Source organism: Heterocephalus glaber, unplaced genomic scaffold, assembly GCF_053883595.1.
Source record: "Heterocephalus glaber isolate CG9 unplaced genomic scaffold, H.glaber_assembly_v1.0 deba00000546, whole genome shotgun sequence".
Taxonomy (NCBI): domain Eukaryota; kingdom Metazoa; phylum Chordata; class Mammalia; order Rodentia; family Bathyergidae; genus Heterocephalus; species Heterocephalus glaber.
In genome coordinates, this window is record NW_028258147.1 from 43,837,942 (window position 1) to 43,864,994 (window position 27,053).

General features: G+C 35.7%; 1 long non-coding RNA gene across 4 annotated transcripts in view; it reads right to left on the reverse strand.

The window, feature by feature from the left end:
* LOC101697576 (uncharacterized) overlaps window positions 1-19,312 on the reverse strand; it is a 126,250-nt gene extending 106,938 nt beyond the window's left edge. The window contains exons 1-2 of one of the 4 annotated variants that reach the window (XR_015448795.1): window positions 18,981-19,312; window positions 5,046-5,188 (exon numbers count right to left, since the gene is read on the reverse strand). This is a non-coding gene — a long non-coding RNA (uncharacterized LOC101697576). Of the gene's footprint in view, window positions 1-5,045; window positions 5,220-18,980 lie in introns of all 4 variants that reach the window. The other 3 variants (XR_015448796.1, XR_015448794.1, XR_015448793.1) reach the window with 3 other exon arrangements.
* Between the last annotated feature and the right edge of the window lie 7,741 nt (window positions 19,313-27,053).

Sequence of the window (27,053 nt, forward strand, 5' to 3'; positions counted from 1 at the left end):
TAGACATGCAGGGATGTAAATCCTTTGTGTTTTCATCTCTATTCACCCCATTTCTGTTTAGACATAATTTGAAAGACAGCTTGGAATTTGTACTTTTCAATTATGATAAAGTTAAATGCAAAAAAATGTAGTGTGAGTGTCAAGGAAGCATTTCAGATCATTAGTGACACATGCTCTGAGGAAAGGCAAACATACACATTTAACCATACACTTCTGCCTCTAGAGAAGAGGAATTACAGAATTTCCATGAAAAAAAATTTAAGCAAAGATGCATTTTGACCACTAGTTTCTCTGAACATTGGAGGGGTCAAAACACACAAAGAATGACACACACAAACACACACACACACATACACACACACACACAAAGAACCTTTTAAGCAAATCTCTAACTGGAAAAGATCTTCAAAAATATTCTGAGGGTGGTATACAGTTAAGAGTACCCAAAGAAGTTTCAGGGACTGGCATTTTCTTTAAACCATCCGAATTGTGGTGAATGACATTCTCTTGGATAGCTTCACACCTCAGCCTACTGCCCGAGGACCTGTCTTTTTTCCAGGTGAGAATGAAGGTCGACAACCTCTAGGGTTAACGTCACCTGCTTCAGCAGCAAGACCCTGACAAAGCCGGGGCACTCGCCCCTTGTGGTGAAGACCGATTCTGGAGGTCAGAGAAGGTATTTCAGTGTTTGCCCATAAGCAAGCAGAAGGGCGATGCTAACCAGCTTTCATTCCAGGCCTAGTTGACCCGTTATTCTCAGAAATGCACTTTATTCTGTGAGAGATTACTTCATCACAAGGCTTGAGTTATTCCTGTTTGAGAAGTTTCCTCAGTTTCTCCTGCAGGGGTCCACTGGAGGGATGAACTGGCCTTGGATAGGGAAGCTGGCCGTGTGGCCCAGTTCCAGTCCTGGGTGTGCAGTCGTCTACACAGCTGAATCAGATCTGTATGTGTGACATTTTTGTTTTTCCAGAATAGCATTCTGCTCCATTTCGCATGGTGTCTTCCACCTGACACCACCTGCCATTTCCTCACATGCCTGAAAATGCTGCAGTAGAGGCCAAGAACGTTTTTCTAGCGTTGTTGTTGTCACTCTGTGTCCGTCCTGCTTTTCCCGCCCACAGCAGCACTGCAGCCCCTGATGGACTGGGAGGAGGCAGCCCCAGGCATGAATAGGGTTTCTATTGTACTTCTAATATATGTCTCTATTTATAGTCAGGATAGTGCAGGCTACGCAACAAAAAATTTCACAATCTCAGGGATGTAATTTTCAAAAATACGTGTTTTAGGCCGGGGATGTAGCTCAGTGGCGCCTCCGCCTGCCTCGCAAGCGCAAGGTCCAGAGTTCGATCCCCGGTACCAAACAAAAAACAAAACAAAAAAAAACGTGTTTCTTGCCAGTGCTAGATATCCCTCATCAAGTTTTTTTTAAAAAACTGATAGTCCCAGCTGAGACCCCCTAGTCCCCACTGGGGTGGCAGGCCATACTACAGTAAGGAGCAAACGGTGAGAATCCTGCATCAGATTTTAAGAGATTTCCAAACGGACAGATTATGATCTGCCGTCCTTTCTCTTGTTGCAGTGTCAACCCTAACACCGAGAATATGAGAGTGAAATCTCTCGGAGAGCTCACACAGCCAGGCGAGTCAACAGGATTGGCGAGAACTTATTTCCACCACACTGCAAGACGTGCGATGTACAGTTTAGGATATCTCGGTGTGCACGAAGACACTCCAAGGTCAGTCTTGAGGCTATATTCAATTTCCTAGATTTTAGTGGAAATTTTTAGGCACGTGGACAGAAAATGTGGCTTGTGTATCCATAGTATATATACATATATACACACACACACACACACAATGGATTATTCCATTATAGTGAAGAGTGAAGCCTCACATTTTCAGAAAAGTGGATGCATCTTGAAACTGTAATGCTAAGTGAAGTCAGACATGGAAAGTTAAACAGAGCATGGTTTCTCTTCTATGAGAAACCCAAATATAGAAATTAATTAAAGACTAATATAAAGAAGACATGGTAGAAAACAGAGGCAGACCTTTTAGAAATCTTGTAGGGGTCGGATAAGGGTCAAGGGAGGAAAAGGTAAAGGGAAGAAAATTGTATTTTGTATGTTCCAGTACTCCCAGCACTAATGTAACTACTGTGTACTGCAACTATTATGCATACACTAATATACAACTAAATTGTGAAAATACGTTGAAGCGGTAGTATAGGCAATACTACATAGAAGCAGATAAACAGACTATAAATATTTTAATGTCACTACAGTAATTAAAATTTTGATGTTCTTTTATTGCTAAGATTTAAAATTTGTAAACTTTTTCTTTACATGTTACAGCAAAGGAAGTAATAATGGATTTTATGGAACCTGGAGTCCAACCCAGTAGGCACTCAATGTTATTTCTCTCTAACGTTTGTGTGGCTGTATTTATATTAATATATAATCTCTTTCACGGTCACAGTTTACTTTAACTGAAACAACTGAAACTAGAGGATGAATCTATTCCATTGGGAAGATTAAACACAGAATTTCCTTTCTAGACTTGTTTCTTAATGTTAACTGTTTCATACTCTCTATGCTTCTAATAAAAATGAACACAAATGCGTTCAACCCTATGGTTTTCTATGCAGTATAAAATGACTTTACAGAATAAATCACTGTACCTACAGCTGAAGTAGTCTCGTGCCACCTATTTCAGTCTTCTTTAATGTATTTTTAAAAGCTGTGTATGTTTTAAATTTGCAGAACAGTCACAGAGATAGTACAGACGCAACACCTAGTATCCCCTATTGTAAACATCTTAATTTGGCACAATACATCTATCACAACTGGTGAGCCAAGAGCAGTACATTAATACGAACTGAAGTTTATATTTCATTCTAAGATTCTTAGTTTTATTTAAGGTCCTTTCTCTCCTAATATTCCATTCAGGACCTAAGAAAGCATTTTGTCATCATAGTTCTATAGGATCTTATTATCTTACTTGTTTTGTAATTTTATTTTTTTTTTCAAAATTTTATAAACAGTATCCATCTCAGATTAGTTTCTACAAGTGATGTGAATTTCTTTTAATATAAGATGCCCTAATTTATCACAGAAGTATCTCTTTTCAAATAATGGCAATCAGGTTGTACTGCACAGTCTGCCAATAGCTGAGTAGTGTACACTCAACTGTTGAGAGAGTACATTTCAGATTTTCTCAGTACAAAAATATCAACATTTGAGGTGATGGGTGGATTAACCATCTTGATTTAATCACCCAAAATTGTATTTTAAAAACATTATATCACTTTACATCCAATAAAAATATGCAACAATCAGGTTAATATGTAATTAAAAATCATAACTTTTTAAAAAGAAAAAGCATTTCACAAAAAACTTCCTACAATATGTAAAAGTTGGATCTTAATACTGTAAGTTTTTTATGTTTGATTTTTCCTACCATATCCCATAATAAAAGCTGTAAGATTTCTTAGAACAGAATTTATATTTATAGGAACCCTAAAAGAAAATATACGACAGTAAAAACATCCATGATGATTCAAATTTTTATTTACTATTTCACATTCTACTTGAGTTCAATTCACTATCCTGTTTTGAAGAGGCATTCTAGAAACTTATAAAAAAATCCATACTAGTATTTTCTTCTATGGAGGGGGGGGGTACCAGGCATCGAACTTGGGACCTTGCACTTGTGAGGCAGGCTGCAGAACCACTGAGCTAAATTTCCAGCCTGTTTTTCTTCATTTCCTATTGATTTGTATCTGTAAAATTAGTATTTCACCTAGCATGTATTCTATTTAGGTTAACCATTTTTCTTGTTGCTTAACCTGGTAAACTAACTCACTTTTACTACTTAAGCATAGTCTAAATTACTTAGATGCTATCAGATTTCTAGGAAATATTTACAGAAATTTAAAATATGAAACTAATAAATAATATTGACGCTATCAGAACCTTTCCTTGTTTGGTGAGTTGGTGAACAAATTAGACTATTCCAAGTTGGCTGAAGAAATCTTTCCTTTCAATACTGCAATTAGCCTTTCATTCAAAAAATCAAACAGTTCAGAATAGATACAATGCACTATTTATATTTTTAATGTGATCATTATCATTGCCCTAAAATCCTTTTATCTCCTAATTTTGAGGTTTTATTACATTTTCAATTATTATAAATATATGATTCCAAGGGCCGGGGATTTAGCTCAGTGGTTCCGGCGCCTGCCTTGCAAGTGCAAAGTCCCGAGTTCGATCCCCGGTACCAAAAAAAACCCCCACAAAACAACAAAATATATCATTCCAGCATACTTCAACTTTTAATATATCAATATACTTCTCTCTATAAACTATAGTATCTTCATATTAAGTATGAAAATTCCACCTAATTTTAAAGTTTTGGAAGTTTGGTATGTAATAAAGTATATAAATAGAATCCTGCATATTTCAGGAATATAATTAGAATATTCATTGTCAATAATAAAGGATCATCTATGTGGTTTATCCCTTACCACAGAAAGGATAATTGTGTTCATCTTAAAAATTGAAAACTATTTTATGATGTACCTCAAAATAAGCTATAAATTTGTAGAAGTGCATGTGATTTATGACTACACTCTTGTTTTCTGAATCTGGCTTTGTGAACTCGCATTTCAAAAGGGAATCATCTGCCCAACCTCTTTACAAACAAATGTAGTTTATATAATATGAAATTAATTTTAAGTGCTTTAATGATTACAACATATAAACTCTTGACAACTTGAATGAACATACACAAAACAAATAAGCAAACAAAGCAATGTGTGAAGTTACTCTACACAAACTGGTTTGAGGGAAAATACTGCAGTCCGAACCAGAACCTTTTAACATATTTGTATCATGACTGTGTGATAATCATTCTGTGCCTCAAAATTTGAGCTCAAGTATTTAAAAGTTATCATTAAATTATCCCAAAAGTGGAATGATAAAAGGAAACTGTTCAGGATTTTCCATAAACCTGATAGTGGATAGTAATTAAAATGAGACTCACATATGGTTTACTTCAATCCCAAGTAAAATGAAGAGGCTTCAGCTTAGCTATTCTCGTTGGTGAAGTACATGACAACAAAGACTCTTCTCACTTAAAAGTCAGTGTGGAGGGCCAGGGATTTAGCTCAGCGGTTTCGCCACCTGCTGCGCAAGCACAAGGACCCAAGTTCAATCCCTGGTACCAAAAAAAAAAGTCAGTGTAGAGGCAGTCAATCTGCCTACATATCTACATCTACCTGTATTGTGATTTCAATCAATTTGGATATATATATCTATATAGATATATAGATATATAAAATATATACACATATAGGTATATATTTTTAAATATTTCTGTTCTAAGTAAATATGCTACATCATGATATCAGCTTGTAAGTTTGTCTAAATATTACATTAAGTTGACATCTGTTACAAAGATAAAATATTTTGGAGTATGCTAGAAATAGAAATTCTGATATTCTACCATTTAGTTACAAAACTTACATGGTATAGCACAGTCAGTTGACCATAGTTCACAATGTCATATATTTTATAAAGAACTAGAAGAGTTTAAAAATTCCCAGCATAAAAAATAGATAAATACTTAAATGCATAGAAATTATACTTACCAGGATTGTATACATGTAGCAAATTCGCACCTTGTATTATATATATGCTGGATATATATATGTTTATATATATAATCATTACATATTAATCAAAAAGACTGCAAAAAGTAATTTTATAGACTTGAATTAAAAACATTTAATTACATCAATGACATTTGTTTTATTTGCCTTCTAAATTATAGGAGACTTTAACTTATGGTGTTTTGAGGTATACTAATATTCTAGAACTTTATAATTAAAGAACATTTAATAATCAGAATTACATCAGAATAATATCTTTTGTTTAGAATGAGGTACTATTTAAGAGTTAAGTTACTTCAAAGAAAAATGTATAAACCCAGGTGCTTTCTAGAAAAACATTCTGGACCTCACACAGATTTAGTGAAGACTAATGCAGACACTGAATAAATCTGAGAATGGCTGGAAACTATGAGACAAGTTTCAGGGTTCTCCACACATAGACACAAAGCAGCTGAGGGCCCAGGAGCCCGTGTTTTCTTCCCGTATGGGACAATGCAGCCCCTAACCCCCCAGAAGCCTTGGTCTCAGCCTTGCTTCTTACTGTAAAAAGTCCTGTCGAAGTTTTAGTGAAATGTCTAAAACTGTGCCTGATTGATGCACAACTGCTCTGTAAACTTTATTATTTTTTCATAGAACCTATTCACACAGACACTGTACAATCAAGTTAACTTTCTCTTGGATTGATGGCTAAAAGTCATACAAAGATGTGTTATAACAGAACAATTAACCCCAAGATATATGTTAAGACATCATATTCACTAATAAAAATGCAAATAAGAATGTAAGAAGTACATTTCACCATTAGTAAAATCATAACATACAATGCTATGGTCAAATAATATCTCAAAAGTATTGATGTAATCATTCCAGAAAATAATACAATTGCTATTTCTATAACTTAAAAGCGACCATGTGATTTTTAACAAGTAATTCAACTTCTGGGGAAACTGTATAATGATAATGCAAGCATAAATGAATTTCAAATGTGTATTTCAAAAGTTTGTAGACCCCTAAGCAATCAAATAAAAACTCCCTGCCAAACAACATATATGAAAATTTTATTAAAATCTAACTGTAATCTACTTTTAACAAATCATGTTAATTTAAATGTCACATAGAAAAAGTCAATTTCTGGACATATCATTATACAAAAATAAATAATACTTCAGGAGTAGTGAAGAATACTATCACAATGAAATCATATTATGAAGTCATTGAAAATCAAAATTCTTTTTTGAGAATAGTGTTGGCTCATTCTATAACACTGTAAGTTTTCAACTAAAAATAATATTTTCTGATAACTTTGATAGACATAAATAAAATTTTTAAATTCTATTTTATCTTTTGAGCAGGACTTTTAAAAAATCATGCAGCAGGGCCAGGGATTTAGCTCAGTGGTTTCGCCGCCTGCTGCGCAAGCGCAAGGACCTGAGTTCGATCCCTGGTACTGCAAAAAAAAGAAAAGAAAAGAAAAAATCATGCAGCAAAATCTCAATCAAAAATAACCTGAGGGGCCAGGGATTTAGCTTAGTGGTGCAACACCTGCCTCGCAAGCACAAGGTCCTGAGTTCAATCCCCAATACTGCAAAAAAACCCCAAAAGCCTGAGATAGTTGCTACTTTCAAATTTATAAAAAGTTAGGACATAGGTCTTGATATGAATTTGCTAAATGAAAAGAGTAGATGTATTTAACAATTTTTGAGAATTAAAATATGTAGCTTTTTGTAATTTTTAAAATTTTAGAAGATGGTAGCATAAAATAAAATAATAATTAAATTATTACTATGAAGTTAAGCTAACCAACAAATTTTTGGGATCCTGCCTGCCACAGCCCTGTGACTATCAGAGATTTAAGTCGGTTGATGTATTGTAGAAGTCTCTTGATTATTAGGCATCTTCTTTTCACGTTCTACTTTCTGGATCAAGAACCCATGCTAAGATCCGAAAACTGAAGTGGAAAAGCCTGAGTAGCACACAGTGGGGGGTTTGCACACAGTTTGAAAATTTATACATCAAGCTAATTTCCAGTCGTCAATAAACAGGACACACACATTGAGAGAGAAATTCTGTAGTTTCTGCACTTTTTAAAATAACTGTGAATTTCTCAACTTCATAAAGGTTATTTTATGTTAAAGTATCTTTTCTCCTATACATGAAGACAACTTTTCGGGGAAAATATTATGGCATTAGAAAGCCAGTACTGAAATATCCTTAATGCCTTCTTGAGCTCCCTCTACTGATTCTGAAGCAATTGTTAACCAAGATTTCCAGAAAACATAACTGACGAGATGTCCAGTGGTGTACAAACATGGGAAGGTCTTCCTGCAGATATCATCAGTTAAGTCATACTATTCATTCACAGTCAGGAAACAAATTCAATGAAAGCATTTCACCTTCTTTGGGCCTCAAAAGACATGAAGAAATTGCCAAAAGGAAATTCTTAGTTGCAGAGGTTATTTATCTGAAATTGTTATCATGCGTTGTAAAGATAGAGATTTGAAATGAAAAGTATTTTCTAGATTTTTTTCTTTGTTTTACATTTTTATCTCAATTATTGATAGCATTATGACAAATCTTACCACAGAAAACAATTCAGGCAAAACTTTGCAACAATTCGTACAAGTTCTTTCAAGCTTCACTTTTTTGTGAAGGCACTAACTTTTGGTATTCTGCCAAGGGTTCAGATACTGTGTACAGGTTCTTTGAAGCCCTACATTTTGGAAATGCACGAATGTTTGACACTCTTGCCAAATGAGTGAAGTATTGTGCTTTAACTTTTGCATTTATTTTGCAAAGTTTTAGATGCATTTTATTACTGTTACTGTTACTTGCCTTTTCATTACATGGTTCCATGCTATAATACTTTTAGGAAAAAGAACATAACTTCATAATAACTAATAAATACTGTGTTTTCTCAAACATGTGTACAAACCCAAAAAACATCCTAAGCACTTCTCTAGTAATGTCATAGTGTCTGGGATAATGGACCATTTGAAATAAATACCAGCTCGCTCAATCATGCCCTTGATGGATGACAGATTTTAGAGCACTTAAATTTTCTATGAAAAAAGCAAAGTTCTGACAAACTGTACAAAACAAAAAAATCTATCAACTTTTTATCAGAAATTAATGTTAGCCCCTAAAATTTAGTTGCAAAATGCTCTGTATAGCCTTTAAATGTAAATAGGAAATAATGAATTAATTAACATCCTTTAAATATATTGTAGTGTCCAATAAAGTGGGAAGCTAACTTTCTCAGAAGAAGTTAAAATGTCCAATAAACATTTAAAAAGTTCAACATTGCTGGCCATTAGAGAGATGCAAATTTTTTTAAAAAAACACTGAGATTCCATCTCTCTCTAGAAAGAATGGTTATCTTCAATAAATCAAGTAATAAAAAATGCAGAGTGTTCAGAGAAAAAAGGCACCCTTCTCCATTGCTGCTGGGAATGTAAGCCAGTGCAACCGCCACGGAAATCAGTATGGGGATTCCTCAAAAAGCTGAAACTAGAAACTCTATTTGACCCGGCTATTCTCCTTCTAGGGTTTTTTCCTCATTGCAGTCAAAGACATCAAATTACATTGGTACATGCATACTCATGTTTGCAGTGTAATAGCTAAATCTTGAAAGCAGCTTATCTGTCCATCAACAGATGAATGGATAAAGAAAATGTGGTATTTATATACAATGGAGTAGTACTCTGCCATAAAGAAAAATAAATATGCATCATTTGTAGGAAAATGGAAGCACCTTGAGATCATAAAGTTAAGTGAAGTAAATCAGACACACAAGCTTAAATATCACATGGCTTCTCTTATATAAGAAACTCAAAATACGAAGAGCAAAATAAAAAATAGACAATAGGAAGCAGAGCTAGAGATTTTGTTCAAACGAGAAGGTGATCACGAAGAAAGGGGAGGGAAAGGTGCATAAGATGCATCATGTACATAAATTAATTCTCAACAAGGAATGTAATCATGTAACAGAAACTTTAAAATAGTTTTATAAATTAAAAATCACCCCAAATGACTTTATTATATCACATCAAACTGATACAATGTTCATGTTCTTATCCATGAGTAAATAAATGTTCAGTATACAATATTCTTCCAACCTAAACTAATTTCCTATTCAATGGTAAGGTTTTTCTGATGTCTCCATAGTGTCTTAGTAACATTCTCCTCAATGTGGTAACCATGGATAAAAGCACTATTTCATATAATAGCACACTTTAGATGTCACTCATAATCAAGGGCAGGCACTAGGCTCTGCCCTTATTGTTTTATTGATTGTCCCCTTTCCACAGAGAGGACAGAGCATGTTCTCTACCTCCCTCAATGGGGCTCAACCCCAGCACATGACACATAGTAGATTGGGTGCATTTGTATGAAATTTATTTATCTTAAGATAAAATGTAATAGTATTTTTAAAAGAATGTTTAGGTAAGTAGTATGTTTATTGAATTTATTTTCAATAAATATAGTCTTAATTATTTTAAGAAAATTAATGTTAATATGAAAATGTAAAACTGGGTTTATGCACTAATTTTCCTCAGCTTAAGATGAAATTGCTTTAATTGTATATAAACTATAAAAGTATAAATGCGGTGACATTCTTCTGTATAATCAATGTTTGTAAATGTAATGGCCTGCCAGGTGTTGTGTATATGCTTGTAATCCTAGCTGCACAGGATACTGAAGCAGGAGAATGGCAAGTTAGAAAACAGACTGGGCAACTGCACGAGATGCTGTTTCAAAATATAAAATCGAAAGAGATACCTGAGTTTGATCCCGGGGATGAAAAAAAAAAAAAGAGAGAGAGACAGAGATGTAGCTCAATAGGATAGCATCCTGGGTTCCATGAACAATACCACTCACACAAAAATGTAACTGTCCAATTATTTACCAATTTTAACCTAAATAAACAAGGAAAAATTCTACCACAAATATCACATTCGTTTAAAATTGACATTCTCTTGAAAGAGTTTTTCTTTCAAAGTAAATATAAAATAGATTTCTTATGCTTTTCTAAATACCAAGCATAAAATATCATTTCCCCTATTTTATAATTTTTTGTTTCATCTGTAAGTAAAATATTATTAATTCTTGCTTTACATGAAAGGACTAGATGCTGTATGAAGCAAGGCAAAAATAAGACTCCTTTTGTTAGGTTTTTGGTTATTCAGAGACCAACGACAAGAATAAGAAAATGGTAATTACCAAAATCTAAAGTCTAAAAACATTAACCAAATATAACTATCATAACCAGAATATACTAACAAATATAACCAGCATAAACAACTGTACATGTACAAAGGTCTCTGGAAAGGTATTAAATCTTACATGTATAAAACACTACATAATGGAAACACAAGCATAACAGGAATAAATTCCAATGTAATTAATTAGCTTTAAATTACATAGGATTTTTACAAATGGAAAGAATTCCTAGGCTTCTTCCTTCAAATGGATTAAGAACAAAAGAATCCAAGATTTTAAAATACAAAAGCAACTTCAAACTTTCCACTGCAAACATAAAGTCATGAATTCTGGGCTGAAAAGCAACACATTACAATAAAGAAAGGCCCTGGGTTCAAGTAAAATTCTTCCCAGATAGGGCCAGAAAAATTCCGTCAGGGACCCACATGCTCACAGTCTCCTCTCCTTGTGAGTAGCGAAGACCTGTAACTTCCTTTTGAACAAAGAACACAGCAAAAGTGACGTGATGTGACAAAGGGAACGGGGTCTTAAGAGAAGTCTGTAGGGCCAGACGGATGAGGGGAGCCCTGTAAAAGTAGGTCAGAATGAAATTCAGATCTCTCGCTGGCCATGAAGTAACAATCCTCCATGAGTTCTGGGCTGCAGAGAAAGAAATCTTTCCAAAACACAGGTGACCTTAGAGGAAAATCTTGAGCCTCAAAGAGGAACCTAGCTGTGGCTAAAATTTAAGATTCTGAGATTCTAAACCAAGGACCCACCTGAACATACCCTAACCACTGGCTCTTTGTTTTCATAAAGCAAGTCAGATAATAAATGTCTCTAAGGCACTATGTTTGTGATAAATTTTATATAATAGAACCCAGGCACATAAGTTTGTTTTAAAAAATGGACATCCTGTTGATATCCAGGGTGACACTGACATGACACTTATTGTAACAAAAACTACAGAGGTTGGAAAGCACGTAAGAGTACAATCTTCTCCTACAACTATGAGAGACTGGAGTGGATACAGAAGAGGAGAATCTAAGCTGGGATTCTGGGACTGTAACAGTTCAGACAGGGCACTGTGTTTATATAAAGATAGGGAATTATAGTTTATGTTTTGAAATATAGTGTACTGAACATTTCAGACAACTGAAACTATGACTACTTACAGAGTACAGAATTAGAAAGAAATTAAAACCAGACATAATTTCAACTTGATACAGTAAATCTAGAGATAAACCAATACTTTTGGAACAGAGTAGAATTTGAAAGCTTAATCCAGAAAAATACAGAAGAGGCATGAAATCTGTATCAGAAGAGCATAATGATTATGATCTCATCATGCAGCTGGTTTGAGACAAAATTTGGTCTAAATCCCAGCTCTGTAGGCAACATGTCTGTAAGTCTTGAGCTCTATACAAGTCCATTTTAGGGTGTGTGAATATATAATGAAGTCACATACAAAATTAACACCATACATGATGTGAGTCATCCAAAATGTCAACTGTTATTACTACTAATTATTATTACACCAGGAAGGAACAAAGTAAGAGAGGCCAATGTAGAATGTCAAAATCCTTCTGGTTGACTTTGGACAGACTGGGTTAAGGTAAAAGTAGTAAGAGGAAAGGAAACAGAATGGAAATCCAGATAAAGCTACACTGAAAAGGAGCAATGACGAAACCTTCTAGTTACTGCATTTGTGTAGAAGAAGTGATATTTAAGTTTAAGATAAGTATCAATTTTCAGAGAAAAGAGAATATAAAAAGAACGTGTCCTTACTGAGAGACATAAAACCCAGGGTATGGGATCTGCTAAAGATGAGATGATGAATTCATAAAACTTGGGTTGTCACCATGAAGGCAGAGGAAACCACGCAGCAGGCTTTGAGAATACGTGGATGAGTTCAGGTATAACCCAGAGCTGTACATTTGCAAGGCATCTGTGAAAGACGGTATGTGGTTATCAGTGGAAAGGGCCTCTTGGCAGGCTCCACAGAGAGGGAGGAAGAGCTCAGCAGACACAACAGTGCAAAAGCCCCAAGATTATCAGCTTTTACATCAGGCTCCATCGTAAAAGTGAAGCACTGGGCACTGCCAACCTGAATATTGCTAACTAACAGATAGGGTATTCAATAAATAAAAGGCTCTATCATGTTTCTAATTTTTCATGGTTCTGGGTGCCCATGGGCACTCTTAACACTGAGCTACATTCATGCCATTTTTATTTTTTGTTGTGAGACAGAGTACGGCTTCATCTTTCTGCTTTAAAGTTTTACTCTATCCACAAAATCAAACTTTTGTCCCTCCTTGGGGATCCATTTAGTGAGGACAACCAAACACTTTGATAATGGCGATTCACTGGGGAATCTGATGCAACTCTGCAGCTCACCTGGGACCTGACCTTTAATTGTAGCTAAAAGTAGTCACCTTTTCTCCTCAGTCAACCTGAATATGCTACAAAAACAAAGAACAACACACAGGGGTCAATATTTCCCTTTACCTCACAAAGAACTAGAAACGAGAATTTCTCACTTCCTATACAGTCAAATGCTCACCTTCGACAATTCTTTCAGTAGTATGATTCAAAGCTAGTTATTTTACATTCATTATTTTAGCTGATGTTGTAGACTATTCAAAGAGTAAAATGTGACAAGCGTTGACTGCTTGCTGTGAGCTGAAGTCAACCATCTATTTGCACTTGAATTTGCTGTTCAGTTAGGATGAAAAACTCTTAGGAAATCACTTTCCCTATTTTGTTGTTTCTTCTTCTATTTGACACACAAAGGAAAACACTGGCTGCTGCTAATATTTAGGATAGTCTAGGAGATCGAACCATGTAATATTCTCTTAACATTAAATACAGATGGGGCTGGGGATTCAGCTCAGTGGTTCCGCTGCCTGACTGGCAAGTGCAAGGTCCCGAGTCCAATCCCTGGTACCATAAATAAATAAATAAATAAATAAATAGAGGAAAATTCTTTTACATTTTTCCTATCATGCATTCAAAACTATGTATACTAAATAAATATGCAATAAAATAATTTCAATATAAGCTAATAATTAAGAAAAAGTCTCAGAGAAATAAGAGACATTCACATTATACTTAGTAAAGAGAATATTATAGGGCAATAAAATCCTAGTTGAGACACAGTCAGTTGAGTACCTGCCATAAACAGAAGTACTCAGCCTGCAAAATAGTCTAGTGCACCTGGCGTAGTTCTTTGATTCACTTAATTCTAGTTCTGTGAACACAGGATTGAGAGGCAGAGATGTTTGATGTGAGTTTGTGCTTTCTCATATGAAAAGTGAAAATAATATTAACCTTTATAGTTATAAATGTTAAATGACTTTACATGAATAAAATGGCTCAATATGAATAAAATACTGTGCACTATGTCTACCTATTAGTATTTTGAATGGTTCTATTTCTGCCTTCATTCTCTCCACAGATGAACAGGAAAACCCAGGCTCAAAGATTCAGTGTTCAGATGAAGTTTTACTGGAACAACTCACTGGGTCTGCTGTTCCTTAGAGATATGAAAGGCCCACCTGCTTCTCCCCAAATGAGGCAGCGCAGTCTGACTGACATCAAGGTTGTGGCAATTTCTGAAGATTTGAGGGAAAAAAGGTACAATCACAGAGAACATGTAGCACCAGTCTCTTTATGTATGCAACGAACACTGCTTTTAGAGTCTTAGGACATTTTTTAAAAATAGATCTTTGTGATAATTACAAACATTATCTAATGTTTTGTGGAAATGGTCCAAATATGTAAGGTAAATTACTTCCATTTCATCATCACCTTTAGGGAACATAGTTAGATATGTATGGTTTAATTGCTACCTTGGTGCTACTTAACAAAGAAACATATCCCTAAAGTAGTTTCTCGTGTCTGTTATAACAAATAAATCCAAAGAAAACTAAACAGAAAAGGATTTTTGAGAGTTTTGCATTGCACTTTAGAATCACTAGCACTGCTATGAACCAGTTAGGAGTTAGAACAATATTCTCTGTATTGACATGCAAATGAACTCATTAAGCAACCACTTTGCTTTAGAGATTTACATAATCTGATAGCAAAAGCCACATTAACGTAATATTAATCACTTCATTTTAAGACAAGAAATTTCAGAGGTAAGCTGTTCTCCATACATTTCACCAATTCTAGGGCCGGGGATGTAGCTCAGTGGTTCCGTCGCCTGCCTCGCAAGAGCAAGGTCCTGAGTTCGATCCCCGGTACAAAGAACAACAACAACATTAACATCAACATCTCACCAATTCTAGCGTGAAAGCATTAATACACAGGAATAACAGCATTGTATGTGCAGGGTTACTCAGGCTCTGCTCCTCAGAACTGAATGGCTTCTTGCCAGAATATCTGAAGGAAGTAAATCTATTTCTTCTGTAAGTATTTCTTTCATGGACAGTAATCTTCAAATCCTTTATTAGAACTCACGTTCCCTCAGAATTTATGTAGTACTTTAAACTCTCCATTATGCACACATCCATTTTGTTTTCTCATTCACGACAGATTTTCACTTTTGAGGTCCTTTCCCTTGGTAATCAGTATGAGAGCTTCTGAATGTCATTTTCATGTCAAAAAAGTGTTATGTGGTCAACTATGCTAGCCTAAATAAAAAATATCGATAACTGGGAGATACACTTGCCACTCAAATTTATATATTGTATTACAGCTTGCTATGATCATCCTTTGTATGTTTATTAGAGTAAAATATACCATAGATGTGTTAAACCACACACACACACACACATATACACACATTTCCAACTCATTATACCAAGCACTTATAATATTATTTAATTCATTCCTTTCCAGAAAACCCATATTTAGGCTCCATGGCACCCTGAGATTTTCCAACACTATCGATCCATTATAATAACATAAGTTCTTCAATACCAAGGTGATTTAAAGCACAAAGGAACCAATTACTTGGTTGTGTGGTTACCAATTTAATCGGAAAACCAGGATATATATCCATAAGGGGCCCTAGAGCTCACACTATACCCAAAGGGGACTGGAGGTGTTGAAGCAGAAGTTGATCGAGTCTGTTTGGTAAAGGATAATTGGTTACCTGGCTGTTAAAATGATGCCAACAACAGGAAGTTTTTTTGTCTACCTTTTAGTTTACAAGAGTTTTTCGACTTTTATAATACATTATGTAACAAAAAAGTAGAGGTAGTGAGACAATTTGGGGCATTTATGAAGTACTAATAGGATAGACCATGTAAAGTCTTTGAGTTCTCTTTACAAGTAAGTCTTAAAGATAACAAGTGGCCATGATTCAAAGAAATTTCTAAATGAACTATTACTCAACAAATTATATTTCTGGTTTATTATTATTTGCTGCATTTCTCTATTGCTGATATTAGTAAATAGAAATTAATACGTGGCCTTGATAGCCTAAAATGCAAACTGATCCACCTTCATCTTAAATCTCAGAAACATAAACAAGGTAAAACAAATCTGGCTAGCAACTGCATTTTAATTTTCCTTTATCTTCATCCATCTACCTTAACAAATTGAGAAACAAGAAAAACAACAACGTGAGCATGTCACGTAACATATAATTACATTTTTTCAATAATTTTCTATACACACTTTGTCAAAACGCATCTTTGTGAATCAAAAAGGGCTACATTTGCAGAGATAAACAATGTTTTATTAAGCTATCCACTGTTGGTGGTATTCAATATTTACTTTCCTTTCACATAAACAAGTTATAATTCCAAAACATGGTCATTTCTTGGTTGAGTAATGAATGAATTGCCACATTTGACATTTTTCACAAGTGTCTTCAGAGTTGGGATTTTTATTTATTTATTCTGTACCCAACAGTATCCCCTACATGATAAAATTTAGGTTTGTCATGAGAACACAAGTTTACAATTACTTCAGAACTGAGACATTAAAACTAAACGTGTAGGAAAAAAGCAAGCAAAATGCTACCATTATTTATATATTTAGTCTCACGAAGGCAGCCTATAACATTATTGGCAATAACGATGTTTTGTAGTGCTTAACCCTTTCATTGTGTGAACACCAAATTTCATCAGAATTAATCCCAAAAACTGTTAGTACATGATAACTAGTCATAGTTGAATATGGATACACATCTTGGAAAACTTCCAGCAAACAAAAGTTAATGAGATACTCAAATACATTTAAAGGAGTATAAAGTTTGCGTATGTTACTGCCTTTCAAGCAAATTGTAAAATATATATATTTTGCTTCAAAGTAAATGAAATTTAAAAGAAACCATAATTCTGGGTGAAATTCTAATCTTAATATTTAAATGTAATTACAGTTTTTGAAAGGAAAATTAAAAATGAATAGTAATAAAAATTATTCTATATTCACTTCCAGGAGATTGATTGGTATAAACTTCCTGGCTATGTGATCATCTATCTTTTTGTCTGTCTGTCTGTCTGTTTTTGGTACCAAGGATCGAATCTTTTTTTCACTATCTACTTGTTTGGCCTTTAAAATTTGTATCAATACTCAAACATTAGATAGCATGATGGACGTGAGTCCTGTGAAAAACACTATTTAGGGTAACATATAGAAACAATTTAAGGGAATTGCATATGACCACTAATGTTTGTAATAATATCCACCTGTAGCAATCCCTGTCATGTAGGACTACGCTGTAAATAAAAGTCTCCACTGAGTAATTATTTCAAATCATAAGCAATAAAGCTAAATTTCATCCTCTTAACTATAATGCAACTAAAGTAGAAATTTTCATATTTTAAAATGTAAAAGTATTTAAAGTCAGTGTGCTCTCCAGCGGTTGGGAATCACACCCCTTCTCAGTTTAAAGACACCTGAAGCACGAAACCTCTTTGTATTTTACCCATTCCTGTTAATGGGACATGCAGCTGAGAGGGAGCCCTCTCTCTGCACTGTAAAGATACTCTCCCACGCTGGTTTTTCCAGCCATCATCTATACTTAATGTAACATGACTGGATGACAGAAATGAAGATCACAATTTTATTTAGCAGTCAAACTACCATCCCTGATAAGTAAACTCATAAAGAGTAATAAATACTGTACAAGGGGCATCACATAACGTCTATCATCTAAAATTGGTCGCTATAGGAAGTACTGTTCAGTGGTTTTTCCATGCTGAATTCTTTCTCTCCCTACACGTTCAGAATGCACTGGCAATTGACAAAGGGGACATAGCCTCCAAAGAAAATCTCTTAAGTAGAGAAGCGCTCTCTGTTAAGCACACAAGCGGTCACACATTGCTGAAATAGCCAGACATTCCCTCAGCCCACGCTTTCCCGTTCCATCCAATTACCAACAGCAATGGCGTCTATAATACAAGCTAATATGGTACTGTATTATGGAATCAGAGCTTCCCATGTACATCCACCTCTAACCTGGGGGGGGGGGCGACATTTACTAGTCAACAGCAGAACAAACAGCCCCTCAACTTGGAAATACACAGAACCTTGTGGCGCAGAATTCTCAGACTGAGTTTCGTAAGTTTTATTCGGATCTGCTGCATAACAAAACATCTAAACCGGAGAAGGTACAAATCCGCCCATCTCTACTTCCTCCCCTCCAAGAAATGTGGAGAGCTCTACACTTTTCAGTCCGTGCTAAATAAGAAAAGTAATATTAACTAGATATTATTCCATTCCCATGTTTTTCAATATTATATTTTTAAATAACTTGGTGGATTTAATACCATTTGCTAACATATTTGGGAATTCTGCATCCAATGGTCCCTGTCCCTTGAGCCATGCCGGGAGTGTTGCTCTAAAACCTTTACCTTACAAACAAAAAGCAAAACAAAAAATGATAGCAAAACATTCATACCGATGAAGCAAGATGTAACAGGATTAACTTCACAAAAAAAGAAATCTCTCAACTTCCCTAGAATCACGTACATAGCCACCAACAGATGCTCTTGTAACATTAACGTACAGAGTAATTGTTAACATATTTTTGCAATCATTGCCAAAGTCCTGTTTCAAATTATAAAAATTAGCATAACTTATTAAATTCTTAGATAGCAGCCTGCCTTTCTCCCCCACTTGTAATCATTTATAGCATATTGTTTTCTTACCTTAAGTCAAAAAAAGTCCCCCAGAAAGACTCCTAAACGATGCGGGTATATGGATCACAGTTTAAAAAGAAAGCCTCCAGAAATCTCGTCTTGGCTTGGAAAAATGCAAAACTACAGAAATCTCCGAAGTGACGCCCGCCGAGAGCCCCGCGTGCGGTCAGGCTGAGCGGCCCCGCAGGTGCAGCGGGCGCGGAGGGGCGCGGAGGTGTCGCCCGCAGGTGCAGCGGCGTCGCGTCTGGGTCCAGGTCCAGGTCCCGGTCCCGGTCCAGGTCGCCAGCGTCCGCCCGCCCGCCGCACAGCGGCTCCCTCGCCGAGCCGCGCCGCCCCGCCCCGCGCCTCCTCCCGCCCGCGGCTGCCACTCAGGCGCCGCCCCGCCCCTCCAGGCGCCGCCCCGCCCCTCCAGGCGCCGCCCCGCCCCGCCCCGCCCCGCCCCGCCGCCTGACGTCGCGCAGCCCGGGGGGTCGGGAGGCGAGCGCCCCGGGCCGCTTCCGCCCGGTGCTCTCGGGGCGGCGCGGGCAGACCCCGCCGCGTCCAGCTCAGCGGCCCCCCGCCCTGCAGCGCCCCGGCCTGGCCCCAGCCTCCTGCCAGACCGTGCGCCGGCCGTGCAGTTCGGTTACCGAAAAGGACGTGCTCGGAGTTCCTGCTCCCTCCCGGGCCTCCAGCTAACGGAGGCAGTGGCTGCTGCAGAAACTTGTGTGGAGAAACGTGGACGCTGGCAGCGTTTGTCGTCGGCCGCGAACCGAATCTCCCCAGAAATCAAATGTGAATGCTACCGAGCACAGACACAACTGCATTTACGTCTATGAAACGTGCAGCGCCTACCCTACTCACTGTCATGATTTAAATATATTGTCTAGATTTATGGAATTGGAGAGTCCCGGTTTTTAAAGTCATTTCATAATAAAAAAAAAAATGAAAGCTTCAACTTCCAAAATACTGACGGTCATGCAATATTCATTGTTTAATACATTAATTGTTCTATGAAAGATGGATATGCTGGGAGCGTTTGATAGCCTTTAGCAGTTCTTTAGCATGTGTGATGTTTCGTGTCCCAGTGAAGCTGGAAGATCTTTGACAGCAGCATAAAGAAGGCCTGCCAGGCCGGATCTCTCAGACTGCTCACGCTGATAAACAAGCTTTCCAGCAAGCGAGGCCGCGGAGCGGTGGAAGGGGCCGCATCCGCAGACCGCCACAGCCCCCTGCAGTTGGCATGGCTCACTGCACCACGAAGGTGCCTCACGCACCGACCACCACATCTCCCAGCGGCTGCCAGGGCGCACTTCTAATAAGAAATGGGCCTATAAAACAGCTTAATTATTCCTAAATTGAATACATTGTTTTCATTAATATTTGCTTATTCAAAATATTTCATAGCACTTAGCAGATTGCTTTCCATCAGAATGCACACATACTGACATATGTCATTCCTGTTACAGGAGTCTGGCATTTTATACTGTGGGCTCCTGAGTGTTCTGATTAAGTGAAGAAATCTGTCTGTTCCCCATCGGGGAAAATGATTAATCAATTTCATCTGATTCAGTATTAAAGCTGACACATATTTACTTTGTGGCCATAATAACCCTAAATTCCTTCTTTATAATTATGAAAAAAAGAGGAAATTTGAGGGGAAAAAATATGGTTTGTGTTTGAGGGAATTCTCTCTCCCTGCCCAGCACTTTTTCACTGAACAACAATACACCGCACTTTTGTAATTTTAGTGGGAGTTTTTTTCAGACAAGGTCTCCCTAAGTCACTAAATTGCCCAGCCTAGGAGCCTCCTGCTTCAGCCTACCAGAGTACTGGGATTACAAGCATGCAACTCTATGCCTTTTTTTTTTCTTTTGTACCAGGGATCAAACCAAGGACTTTGTGCTTGCAAAGCAGGTACAGTGCCACTGAGCTAAATCCCCAGCCCAACATTATGCCTTTTTTCTGCTTTGGACTTTACTTCATTCTTTGTGACTTTATTGTGGAATTCATCAGTTTCCCTCAAAAAGTCTTAAGTCATAATTCTCAAATTCTGAGTAATCTATCATGCTTTATTTCCTCGGAAAACTATTGACTTTGTTACTGTGTAAGTGACATGTGCCATGCTCATTCTGAACACATACACACACAAATTTATTGAGGACTTCGCTTCCCAAAGTAATTGTAATAAGAATTTTGGACACCATCATACAGCACAAAAGATGACATGCAGGATCAGGTGGGCATGGTGTAATTATAATGACAGCCACTGAGGATTATGTACTTAGGTTACTATTGCATTGTGACATGCTTCTTTTGGAAATGGCATGTGTATACCTTGATCTGCTTTATGCCAAAATGCCAAACAATGAGAGCAGACTTGGTAGTTAACTTTGGAAATATACAGGATACATTATATATTCTTATACAATTCCACCAAAACGTATGTCATCTATTTAATTTATACTCCTTTTTTTTCATTTACTTCAGTCATCAGACTGTTGGGGCTATTAATTCAATTTAAGCAGTCATAATATATTATTCAAACTCCTGAGAGAAACTGGAACATAAACCTTCCAAATATAAAAGGGCAACCAGATCAATCCCTGGTTGTCTCTTTAAGAGAGGAGGAGGAGGTGACTAAGGGAGAGAGAGACAGACAGAGGCAGAGAGAGAGAGAGACACACCAAGGGAAAGAAAGAAAAAGATTTTGTTAGCCATCCCCAGAGGTGGCCCTGTATGCAGGAAAGCACTGCAAACTAACCTTTTGGAAGAGTCAGGTGTGCTCCACTCCTAAAGGGCAGTATGGCTAAGGGTGCATTGCTGTGCCACTTTCAACACATCCGTCAGTAGCAGAATAGGAACACTGTGCTAAATTCTAAAGTTCTTTACGTATCTGTTGTGAATCTATACTTAGAATTCAAAACTTCAGAAATATTATTAGAATTAAATGTATTAGAATTGAAAATTCTACATGAAAATCCAAAATCTTAATAAATGTCTCATCAATGGACTAAGTTGGCATCTGGTTTCAGTGTACTTCTTCCTGTGACTGTGAGAAAGCCATCTTAGTGTAATTAAGTTCGGAAGTGTGGTGAAGGGAGGACGGACAAGGATCCAGTAGGAGACTAGGAAAGATCAAAAACTAAATTTTACCTACCCATGTTGGAGCCAAAGGAAGGGGCAATTGGCCTGTTTAAGTGATCATTTGCTATACAAGTGCCATTATAATATTATCACGTGCAGCCCTGCATATAATTACTGTCCACATGTTTAAAGTGATTTGAAAGCACAAAATTTAAGGCATGAGAAAAATGATTAAGTGGCTTTCTAATGGCAAATTGCCACTGGAAAAATGAGTACAATATTAAGTAAATATACTCAAGGAAAATATTTTTTTATTTAGAACTATTTAAGGAAAAAAAATATATATATATGTATATATATATATATACATATATATATATATATTGGGGTACCAGGGATCAAACTTGGGGCCTTGTGCTTGCGAGGCAGGCACCGGAACCACTGAGCTAAATCCCTGGCCCATAAAGAAAATGTTTTTAAAGCTGCATGACCAACATCTACGTAAGGATTTTAATTTAAGTAATTTACACAGCCATATTAGAATGTAATATATAGAAATTATGAAGCACATTGTTATTCCTTTATGAGTATATATATTTTTGAACTACTCTAGTGTCATCAGATTTTACAAGTTCTTTTGAAATTATAATTATTTTAATGTATTTGTAGTACATTAGACTTATACTCTTAAGATAATAGTGTATAGTTTGCTTAATTTTTTGAGTGAATTATTAAGTTTACTGCAAACAAAGACTAAGCTTAAATTAAAAAGCAAAGACACACTATTTTGGCTAGGCAATTTTCTCTCTTTCTTTTGGGAGATCAAAATAAAGCAGGGCCAGGAAGCAGCTGAGAGCCATAAATAAGTAAATTATTTTGAATTGAACAGAACCAAAATTTGCAATATCTGCATACCTGTGGGCATGTTAGAGATTCCCTTCACACCTGTAATGTAGCTTCTACAGAATGGTGCTCTATCCTGATAACATATACATATATGAAATTTTTTAAAGGGTAGATGCTCTCTTTAATGGTTAAGTTTATGAAGAAAAAAGTCTGAAAATAAGTTTAATCAAACATTATTTGTATATCCACATTTTAAAAATATTTTCATTTCCCTGTTGTTTTTCTGTTTGAATTTCATAATTTCCTTCTTTTTTTTATTTCTTGTTCCCTCTGACCCTATTTGTCATTTTATCTTAATATTCCATTTTAAAAGTTTACTACTTGTATAACTGTGCCATAATGTGTTTAAATGCACTATTAAGTTATTGAGCGGAATGTACATAAAACTTATCTATGCTAAATTTCTTAGCTAAACAAGAATCATGACCTTAAAATTATTTTTCTGCATATGTGTGTATGGGAAGATCCACTGAAAAGGTTTTCAAATGTTTTCTTTAAAATAGGAACAGCCAGGATCAGTGACTCACACTGTAATCCCATCACTCAGGAGGCTGAGTCACGGTGATTGCTGGGAGCTCAAGGCCAGCCTGGGCTACATGGTGGGTTCAAGCCCAGCCTGGGCTACACAGCTAGTCCTTGCCTCAAAAAACAATATGTATGCACATAAGATCTATAGAATAAAAAGTTTCATGCTAGTACATTGGAGAAAACTATTTCATTATACATACATAATTAATCTAAACTGTATTTGAAATAACTACATTCTTTTCATGAGATTATATTAGTTTAATTGTTTAAAACTCTCAATATATGTTGCAAATTGAGATTAAGGTTTTTAAGAATTGTCTCCACCATCTATTATAGTGCAGATATTGTGTTGGTTTTAGATAAGAGATTCCTAAATTCAATCATGAGTCACATTAACACATAGGAACATTCAATAAAAAAGAATATTTGTAGTATTTGTTTCTATAAATCTACCACAAAATGACACATTTCTTAAAGGATTAGAGGTCTTTCCAGGAAATTCTACCCTGAAAGTAGATGAAACACTTTATTCTATCACTCTAATTCTCAGATCAATGCACATGTGAACTTTGACACCCACGGTATAGACTTTTCAAGTTGCACAAGAACTTAGGTAAGTTAACTGAATGAAATACTGTATACAGGTTCAAGAAATTCTATAGGTGTCAATTTATATTGAGGTAAGATTAAATAGAGGGAGAATAAAACGTGTTTCAAGAAATTTTGCTTAACCAAAAAGTTTAAATTTACCACATTCACAGAGAAATCTACTTTGAGATTTAAGGAACAGACTTGTTCATTATCGCCGATGATTTACACCCAAGGCATATTCAGATGGACCACACAGAGGACCATAACCACTAATGGTCTACTACAGAGTGTTGTGCCACGGATTCTGAGTGTGAAAAAATCCTAAGCCTACTATTTTCTGTATGATAAGCAGTCATTAACTTTGTAAGTCTTACCTTCTAACTTGAAGGAAAACATAACAGCTGTTCTTTAAATAACCTACGATGGAAAATTAATATTGACAGACTTAGCAGACTCAAGTTTATCATCCATTCTCGATTTCATGCATTTACATTTTTACTATTCATTCAGCTCCTTCATTCAACTTCCAAGTAATGCTACCTGGAGTTTCTCTTACAGCTACATTTTGTTCTTCTGTTTTGGTGTGGCAAATAAAATTGGCTTTTCCCATACTCATCTGTAAAGCATAGGAATAAAGCTTTCAATAACTGCTGCATCTATCAATACCCCCATGCAGAGAATTCTCAAGCTCATACAGATAGTTTCAAAATATGTTGCTCTATGTAATGGAGCAGAACTAGAAATGATTAATTACAGAAATATTTTTCAATGTGGTATAATGAAATAATATAGTAATTTCTATGGGTTTTATATTGCCATTTCTTTGTAATTTGAAATAGCTTCATTAGAAATAGAGTAGACATGGACATGGATGTTAGCCTAGAAGTAAGTTATTTAGTCATTTACATGGTAGAGAAAATCATCTGAAAACACATTTTTTATAACCTAAAGGTGGAGAGAAAAACATTTTTCTAGATTTATATAGCAAATATACCTGAATAATTATTTTGTATGAATAAATTTCATGTTTAAATAATCTGTAGAGAAATTCAATTAAAGTTAGGTTTCTATGTACACTCTGCTATGCCTGTTACACAAAAAGATTGAAATTTTAGTGAAATTGGAAAAACACAATGTACCAGCTAATTCAAAAAAATTTGACTCAACCAGATCTGCTTCTATTTTTCCATTAATCCTAGAGTTACATCATGCACACAGCAACAAGTAATGCTGCTGTAGACAGCATTTATGAAATTAAAAATAATTTAAGTGGATGAGATATATTCCTGGCCTAACTGTAGTTTTTAAAATTAATTTAAAATTAAAGTTTCTTTGATAATCAGTATTTGGGAAAGTAATTTGGAGTTTGGTAATCTTAAGAGTTTGGAATCTGAAAATATGGAGCCATTTCACAAACGTAATTGAACTACAACAATAGAGCCTAAGAGCTTTCTGATGTTCAGCTATACAATTTTCATCCTTCTAGTTCTTGTGTTGAACTCTTAGGGCATCTATTGGCCAATGTTAGTATTGCACTTGAGAATGTACAGTATTTTCAAACAATAATTTAAATATATGCTGATGAAAAGTATCGCAATGGAAATCTGTTATTAAATTACTAAGTAAATATGTACATAAAAGCAAATCTGATGTTGGCCATTTTAACACTTTCAGAATATGTATTGTCTTGGATTCTATGACAGTATTCAATCAATTGCCAACATTTTATTCAAACTCTTGAACTTATTAACTTTTTCTTTTTTTCTTTCTTTTTTTTTTTTTGTGGTACTGGGGATTGAACTTGGGACCTTGCGCTTGTGAGGCAGGGGCCAGAACCACTGAACTAAATCCCCGGCCCCTCACTTTTTTCTTTTTTAAGGAGGAAAAAATTACTTTCATATTTCAAAAGAAGCACACAGTGACATAATTTGTATTGTAATCTTTGAGATCAGAATGCAGCAAAGGACACTGATGAAATGATTTTAACCCTTGAGTTCAGAAAGATTATAATGTGTAAGGAAATGAATGTAATGTTAAATGTGGAGATAGTCTGCTTGTTTTTATTAGTACATGCTTGCTTAGTACATAATATATCACTCATCAAGGAATTCTTATTTTTCACATCTAAATCCCTTTTACTTTCTCTTTCTCTCTCCCTTTACTCCATGCCTAGATCTCTTTCTCCTCTCCAAATGTATTTATGTGTATTCTTTGGGTTTCTCATAAGAGAAAACTTGACATTAAACCTGTGTCTAATTTATCTCACTCAAGATTATGGTCTCCAAGTGCAGTCATTTTCCTACAAATGACTCAAATTTATCTTTGTTTATGGCTGAGTAGTATGGTATGTGTGTATACCATATTTTCTATCATCTGTTGATGGATAATATAGGCCATTGTCAACATGGAGCTATTATGAATTGTGATGCCACTAACATAGTTATGCCTGTAAAACAGTAATATGATGGCTTTAACTCTTTTGGGGAAAAAAGCCAAATAGGTGGGTTGAATAGAATTTCTGCTTTTAGTTCTTTGAAGAACTTCCATAATGGTTGTACTAGTATACATTCTCACCAACAATGTAGAAGGGTTTCTTTTTTCCCACAACTTTGCCATCATGTGTTGTTTTTTGAGTTCTTGATGAAACTCTTTCTGGAGTAAGATGTAATCTCCATGTTATTTAATTTTCATTTCTTTTATAGCCAAAGATGTTAAACATTTTTGGCATTTGTACTTCTTTTGAGAAGTACCTATTCATTTCAATTGTCCGTTTTGTGATTTGAGTCTTTTATTTGTAATCTGCTTATTTGGCCAGATGGAAAGGCAGTTTTCTCAAAATTGTGACACCATACTTCCTTGAATATAAGACCAAACTGGAAAATAAGACCTAGCATGTTTTTTTAGGAGGCTTGTAACATAAAGCATACTCCAAAAATAAGCCCCAGTTAAGATCATCAGCCAAATGCATGCATTTAGTATATCCATTATAACACA